Genomic DNA, 8,825 nt, shown 5'->3' on the forward strand with positions numbered 1-8,825 from the left:
GGATGTTCCCGTGGCTGAGCAGGAACAGGTTCAGCAACCAGAAGAACCTGAACTCCTGATGTTGCCTTTCGATAAAAAGCACAACAGCTGTGGTTTCATTCAAGAGAAATTTGCTGATGAAAATATATTTCAAGATATGATTGCTTTTATCCGACGATCTTGTATGGGCTATGCTGTTTCTAGTGACACGAAGATCAATTTCAGTGTTATCTGGCCGTTTTGGAATTCGGTTCTTTATGCTGAGTCTGAAAACCATATCGTCGCCGAGGTCAACAAGAAGCTGGTCTTCAATACACATGGGGTTATCAGACGGGTGTTGCGGTTTGTGGAAAATATGGACAAATTGTGTGAGTTTGATTAGTGGTTGATCCGCCAATTATTTCAACGAGTCTTCTTTGCTAGTGACCTTGAGCGTTCCATGTACAACAAGGCTAACTTTTGCCCCACGTACAAGTATCTACTACATGTGCTTATACATTGCCTTGGGGGACACAAGGGTGGATACGATGAGTGCCGGATCATGTTGCAATCGGCATTCATCGCTTGGATTTTGAACAAACAGTTTAATTTCTCCGAGATGATCTTCTACCATCTCAAGGAAAACTTCTTGGTCAAAAAATGACGTAGTAAATTCCTTATGTATCTACGATTCATTCAGCTAATCGTTCAGGATCTAATTCCGGATTTGGAGATTGATTTGACGCTAAGAGAGGATGTGTTGAAGCTCGAGCATACGAATGCTAACACAGTAAAGAGGATGAAGTCGTATAGGCAGGAGATGCCGAGGACCAAGCGTTTGATTGGTCATTTTTCAAATCCCGTGTATGTTTGTCCTTCTAATGATCGTTGGATCCATGATGATTCGGATTCCGAACAAGAAGAAGGACTAGGTGGGAATGAAGGTAGAGATGATGGAGATGAAGGTGGTGATGGTGGACATGGAGGTGATCAACAACGTGCTGACGTTGTGGCAACAAGTTCTCATGCTGCACAACGAAAGCGTAATGGCAAAGCTTTAGCGACTGACCAACCGCCTAAACGTCGTGATCGACATGGATCTGGTGTGGAAATCAGTCCACATGAGCCAAGGTCGTCTGCTCATCAGATACCAGCGGTGCCGCTTACTACTCGCACCCGGAACTCACTTTGACGACTACGCTCACCTCTAATCCAAGGCTTGGCGTGATTCCTCAATCGGTTTTATCTACTAAGGCCTTCTGCTGCTTCGTTGGTTCCTCCGACACCAACTATGATGCCAACTCATCCTTTGGACGTCTCATTTATGAGAATCAGCCGTCCTCAGGGTTCAGTCCAGCCAGTACCCCCCGACATTTCATTCGTTGACAACAACCAATCAGATGGACATGCTCTTAAGTTTGATTCATCTTTACGATAATCAAATGGCGGACAATCGTCAAGCTCTAGAGCAGATGATGCAAAACCAACGTCGTCTGATGGGTTACGTTTCCTATTGCCAAAAGGAAACGAAAGAGCTTCGTGAGATTGTCATGACTCATGGGGTGAAAATCAAGGAACAAGAGGATCTCATCCCTCAACTAAAGTGCAAAGACGATGTCCTGAAAAAGCTGAAGAACTATGATGATGATTCAGACGCTACAGGCACTAGGGGTAGTGAGCCGAAACAAGCTCACGGCTCTTCCTCGGGTGCTGGTACGAGCGGTGGTGAAGGCAATAGTAAAAAATTGGTGGTTTATCATGACTCGACCAATGCACAACCTATCGAGTCAATCAAGGCCAACACCGTCTTGTTCATGGATTTAGAGAAAGGAGTAGTGATGAGCATTGCTAACCTTGATGAGATTGAATAAGGTCATTTCGTCGATAAGTCCCTAACGCGCGAACATATTTCATTATTGATGGGACTGAATGATGAAGAGCTGGACGCTTTAGAGGCTGAGGATGACGTGGAGGTGGTAAACGATGAGGAAGTATTGATGGATATGACTATTCCTCATAGAAATACATCGTTTATTTACGAAGTCGAGGAGATTGATATAGAGGATGTGACAAATGTTGATCAGGGTGTTCTTAATTTTACTGAAGAAAATGTTAAAACTACTGAACACCATTTAAAGAAGATATCGAAGAATAAAGCGAAGATGTTTGAACTAGGTTCTGATCCGACAGAGGCTGATATTGTGGGTTGGTTTGAATACCAGAGCAAAAGGGCTCGTAAGATTATTGAGGCCTATAGATACGTTGACCGAAAATAGCAACTAGACGCTGTTGCACGGGCTAAAGCAAATCAGAAAACAAAACTCAAAGCCGGGTCGACTGTGAAGGGTGACATTGTTTCTTGGTCATATGATTTTGAATTGAAGGTCTGTATTATCAAGTGGGAGAACGACGTTCAGTACTATCAGTATATCACTGACGTTCACTCAATATCGCGGTGGGATGTTTGTCCCCTCGCGAGTCGGACATTTATAAATCGCGCTGGAGATCGACGAGCAGAATGGTTTCACCAACATTTGCTCTTCAAGGTAAACCGTTGATTAAATTCTTTAAGCCACAAATTCCAACCCGTAAGTGCATTGACGAAATTAATCCTCGTGCGGGTTGGTGAAAGTTTGTGCTTAAAGTTAAACCATCGAAAACGATGAAGCATGTAGCGGTGAAGATATTTCCACAGAGTCTTCACCTATCGTTTAATCGATGGTACTATGATAATCGTACCGGCGAGGCTGTCATTGTGCTTGGTAAAGGTTTGAAGACCAGCTTTATTAGAGTTATCAATCCGATGTGACTCGTTAACTTATCTGAAACCAACAATGATGTGCTGTTCGTGAACAAGATTTTGATCAAGCGCCAAGAAGACTACAACCACGCTATGCAATTCCAGCGTGTCGTACGTGTGTGTCACGATTTCGGAATTCATAGTTGTCATGATTGGCAGACAAAGCGCTTCAAGTAATTAAAGACAAAGAGCTCAAGACGAGGGGGTGTTTGTTAGTGCATGATTTTTGTTGTCTCGAGTCTTTGTAATTTATCGGTTGTAATTCATTATTATTTTAATATAAGGGGTATTTATGGAAAACCAACTAGTTTCTTATGTATAGGCTCATTCGTTAAGGATGTTTAACGAATGAGCCAGTTCTTTACTTGTACAGTCCATTGTTAAGGATGTTTAATGAATGGACATTAGTTCGTTATGTATGTTTCCCGTTCGTCATGGAATGTTGACGAATGAGGGTATAGCGAATCAGTGATTTTCTATGCTTTCCTTTAAATTATGTAATGTTAACGAATGGAGCCCATTCATTACGAGATGTGTAACGAATGGGTATCCATCGTCTATTTAAGGCATGTTTGTGCCTTCGTAATTTAAGTATTGTTTAAGCTAACCTAGAACCCCTACCCAATTACTCTCTCATTCAATACTTCATTAATGTTATTATTACTATTATCATACAACTACTAAAGTAAGAACATATCATATAACTAGATCCATAGCTTAATCAATATAATACGTATATGGATTGATTAAGGGGTGTGAGAAACTCACCTTTGAGTTTGGATGACAACTTGAAAATAATAAGGTAATCGCGTTATAGGAAACCGAACGATCGAATCTTATGAGCTAAAATTATAAGAATACGAGGATTACTAACTAATTTAATGGAATAAAATGTTGGTTTTAAAGTTCATACGTTTTTATTCATATATATTTTTTTACAAATTTTAAAGTATCTCAATATTTAAGTCTAATGAATTTTAACAATTTATTAATATAATTTTACTTACAAGATTTATATTAAATAATGTTTACGGGATTTGTCTTTACCAGTATATTTTATTTTAGTATAAACTTTTGGATGTTTAGAATTTATAAAGTTACAACGTTATTATATATATATATATATATATATATATATATATATATTAATATAATTATTTTACGGGTTTTAACGAGTGTTTCCGGGTTTGAAAAGATTTGATTTTTGAGTGAAAAGATAAAGAAAATAATCTAAAACAATATGTATTTACCTAAAACTGATTTCATTTGATTTATAATAACTTTTGTAAATTTTATATGAGTTTTATTAATAAAGAAAAAGGTTTAAAAAAACATAAATCTAACACGCGCTGACCCGGGTTCGAACCTAGGTCCCTTGCACCAGACTAAGTGTACACAATCAATGGACCAGCCTGCTTTTTGTGATAAGATTAGAAACAGAAAATATATATATGAAAACATCAAGTTCATCATCTTCACTATAAACCCTAGAATTCAATTCTCCTAATCTGTTCCATGTTTGCCCGATTTATGTTAGGGGTTTTGTTAGACTCTTAAAAACAATGAAAATACATATTTTACTTATGTGATTTGGTGCCGGAATGATGGTAAACGAAGCTTGGCCAGACTCGTACTTGGATGAACAATTTGATAATGTTAGAGAGTTTGTTTGCGTAATATTATGTTTGTAGCAGACTTAGATGACGATTAAGTTCATTTTTAGGTTTCAATTGAGTTGTTTGATGTTTATTTCGAGCAATTAAAGTTTTGTTTTTGTTCCGATCGGTTTTGATTAACTACGGGCTTATTAGTTTTTTAATGAGAAAGTTGATCACGTATTAATGTTTAGAATTAATTGAGAAGTCGTTTAGTATAAAGTAACGGATCAAAGGGTACTAAACGTTATTTTTAATGGTCGCCAGAGGTTCACCGCCGTCGCCGGCTGGTGTATCGGAAAACCGAAGGGGGGAAGGGGACGGCTGGGCTGGGTTTTATTATTATGTTATTATAATTTAAAATATATTTATACTTTTGGCCCTTGAACTATATATAACCTTATAATTTGTTTTTAAACTTTATTTACTCTTTAAACCTTGAACTTTATAACTATACATAACTAGATTAAAACTTTTTATATGTTAATATATTTAGATTGTTTACATTTTATGCCCGAATAATTTGAAACTTGATTATTTTATAGTCTTTTAAGGCTCAGAGATTCGTTAATTCGAGCAATACGAATAGAAAGTGAACATGAAGGAACTTTAAACCATCGAACATGATATAAATTGAAAATTTTCAAGAATAAATACTTTGAAATGACAAAACAAGTCGGTTCAACAAATACAAATACAAATACAAATATGAAATCTGACAAATGTCACAGCATTCCCTACTTTTGAGAATTTCGTCCCGAAACTATGTAGAAGAATCCGTAACAAAAAGATGAGGATAATTTTTTCACATTTGATCTTCTCGTTCCCAAGTGAATTCAGCGCCACGCTTGGATTCCCAACAAACCTTTACCAAAGGTATACGGCTACGTTTAGTTTCCTTGTCTTTGCGATCCATGATTTCTATTGGTTTTTCGACAAAGTGCATTGTTTCACCGATGTGCACTTCGTTGAGTGGTACATGGAGGTTTCCCTCAGCAAGACATTTCTTCATATTTGAAACAAGAAACGTCGGATGGACGTTAGAAAGCTCTTGAGGAAGTTCGAGTGTGTAAGCAACACTACCAACACGAGCAAGAATCTTGAAAGGTCCAACAAAGCAAAGGAGATAGTTTGCCTTTCTTGCCAAAACAGACAACACCTTTCCAAGGGGATACATTGGGAAGGACACGGTCACCAACATTAAACTCAGGAGGTCGTCGTGGTTATCGGCGTAACTCTTTTAACGGCTACTAGTGGTTAAGAGGTTTTGTCGGATTTGAGCAATTAAATCAGTTGTCTCTTGAACAAGTTCCGGATCAGTGATTTGGCTTTCACCAATTTCATTCCAACAGATAGGTGATCGACATTTACGACCATAGAGAGCTTGGAACGTAGCCATACCAACACTCGAATGAAAACTATTATTGTACGAGAACTCAATAAAATGAAGATGAGAGTCCCAATTTCCACCGAAATCCATGACACATGACCTGAGCATGTCTTCAGGCGTTCGAATCGTGCGCTCGAATTGTCCATTAGTTTGAGGATGATAGGCGGTGCTAAGGTCCAATCGAGTTCCCAACGCATTTTGAAGCAATAACCAGAAATGAGAAGTAAAACGGCTATCACGATCAAAAATTATACGCAAAGGTATACCATGACGACAAACGATATGATGAACATAAATCTATGCGAGTTGATCAACCGAAAAACTTTTCATTGATCGGGATAAAATGATCAGATTTAGTCAAACGGTCAACTATAACCCAAATACCGTCGTGACGGTTTCGAGTAGTCGGGAGCATGAACACAAAATCCATAGAGATTTCTTCTCATTTACAAACAGGGATGTGTGGTTGAACGAGCAAACTAGATGGTTGTTGTTGCTCGGCCTTAACTTTAGCGCAATTAAGGAAATTTCCCACATATAACACGATATCTTTCTTCATAACGGGCCACCAAAATGTGGACCTTGGATCGAAATACATCTTATCTTCACCGGGACGAACGGAATATGGAGACTTATGAGCTTCGTCCATGATTGATGTGCGAAGATTGTCACGATTAGGAACCCACAAAAGATTGTGATAATAAAACAAACCATCATGCTTAGTTTCAAGTTGATTCTCGGCACCACAGGACATTTCATCATACACATTACCCTCGGTGACACAGACATGTTGGGATTCAAAGATACGAAGTTGAAGATCAGTTTGAACGGTCACGCAATGTAGCAGAATTGATTTCACATGGGTTTTTCGACTAAGGGCGTCAGCCACAACATTTTCTTTACCAGGGTGGTAGCGAATTTCGTAGTCGTAGTCGCTAAGTAGTTCGGCCCATCGTCGTTGCCGCATGTTTAGGTCTTTTTGGTCGAAAATATGTTGAAGACTCTGATGGTCGGTGAATACCACGCACTTAGTGACATAGAGATAATGTCTCCAAATTTTCAACGCGAATACAATGGAACCGAGTTCGAGATCGTGCGTTGTATAATTCTTTTCATTAACCTTAAGTTGTTGTGAAGCATAAGCGATAACTTTACCTCGTTGAATAAGGACACAAACGAGGCCTTGATTGGAAGCATCGCAATAGACAACAAAATCCTCATTTCCCTCGGGAAGTGCAAGGAAAGGTGCATCGCAAAGCATGCATTTAAGAGTTTGAAAAGCTTCATCTTGTTTTGGCCCCCATTCAAAAGGTTTATCCTTGTGAGTTAATGAGGTTGGGGGCAAAGCGATCTTGGAAATATTAAGAATGAAGCGATGATAGTAGCCCGCAATTCCGAGAAATGAATGAACTTCGGTAGGGGTGGTTGGAGTTTTCCAATTCTTAACGGCTTCCATTTTGGTTTGGTCGACGTGGATACCCTTTTCGTTACTATATTCCCTAAGAACGGAATTTCTTTCAACCAGAATTCGCACTTTGAGAATTTAGCATAAAGTTGTTCCTTAAAATATCAAGGATGGAATGAAGATGTTTCTCATGCTCGGCTTTGGACTTGGAATAATAAGAATGTCTTCAATAAAAATAATTACAAATTAATCTAAGTAAGGTTTGCAAACGCGTTTCATGAGATCCATAAACATCGCGGTGCATTGGTTAGCCCAAAAGACATGACCCTAAATTCGTAATGCCCATAACTAGTCTGAAAGGCAGTTTTGGGTATGTCATCTTCATTCACACGTAGTTGATGATAACCCGAACGAAGATCAATCTTTGAGAAGCATGAAGCTCCTTGGAGTTAATCAAAAAGTCCATCAATGCGAGGCAAAGGATAACGATTCTTGATTGTGAGTTTTCGGTAATCGATGCACATTCAGAAGGATCCATCTTTCTTCTTGACGAAAAGATAGGTGCGCCCCCAGGGAGATGACCTAGGGCGAATGAACCCTTTGTCCAAAAGTTCTTGCAGCTGATTAGACAACTCTTGCATCTCGGAGGGAGCAAGACGATAAGGAGCCCTAGCAATAGGTTTAACTAGGAATGAGATAAATCCAAATTCAACTTCACGAGTAGGATGAAGACCAGAAACATCTTCGGGAAACACTTCAGGATACTCACGAACGACGGGAATGTCCTCAATTTTCCGTTTCTTCTTTTCCACCACATGAGCTACCAATGCTATATACTTCTTGCGTAAGTACGTTTTGGGCATGAATACATGTGATAAGATTTAGGCTCTAGGGAGATGGCTTTTCACTATAGACATGAACGATTTGCCATCGGCAAGCGGAATACGAATGAACTTATCGAAGCAAACAATTTCAGCACATTGAACAGATAACCAGTACATGCCTACTATGACGTCGAAACTTCCCAATTGCATAGGAATGAGGACGATTGAGAACTTGTGGCCATTTAGATTTAATTTTCAATTTCGAATAACCGAGTTAATTTTTACAGATTTATCATTAGCTACCTAAACAGAATACGAGTTTCTAAGCTTAGATCAGGGTTTAGCAAGTAAAGGCTAAAATTTAAAAGACACAAAGCTCATATCGGCACTGGTATCAAATAAAATGGTTGCAAAGTGGTCATTTACGAGAAACGCACCGTTCACCACATCGTCGTTTTGCTGAGCTTGATTGGCATTAATCATAAAGGCACGCTCATGATTTTTTAGAGGAGCTTGAGCAGCTTAAATGATCTGACCACCTTTGTGTGCAGGAGCTAAAATGGCGGGATGCGGCTGAACTTGAGCTTGGTTTGCCAACAATGGTGGAACCTGTGGCTAATAAGCTTTCTAGGTTTGGTACGTTTGAATCTGTTACAGTGGAGCTGGAGCAAGCTGAAGTGTGTTCACATGTGCGAGTCGTGGACACGCGTTGCGAAAGTGGTTAGAGTCACCACAATTATAGCAAGCTCGCATCTGATTAATGGGTTGAACATATGGCACAGGACGGGGGTTG

The sequence above is a fragment of the Bidens hawaiensis genome, unplaced genomic scaffold (assembly GCF_021521415.1).
Source record: "Bidens hawaiensis isolate Kalapana, Puna unplaced genomic scaffold, B.hawaiensis_p1.1 tig00005445_1, whole genome shotgun sequence".
Taxonomy (NCBI): Eukaryota; Viridiplantae; Streptophyta; class Magnoliopsida; order Asterales; family Asteraceae; genus Bidens; species Bidens hawaiensis.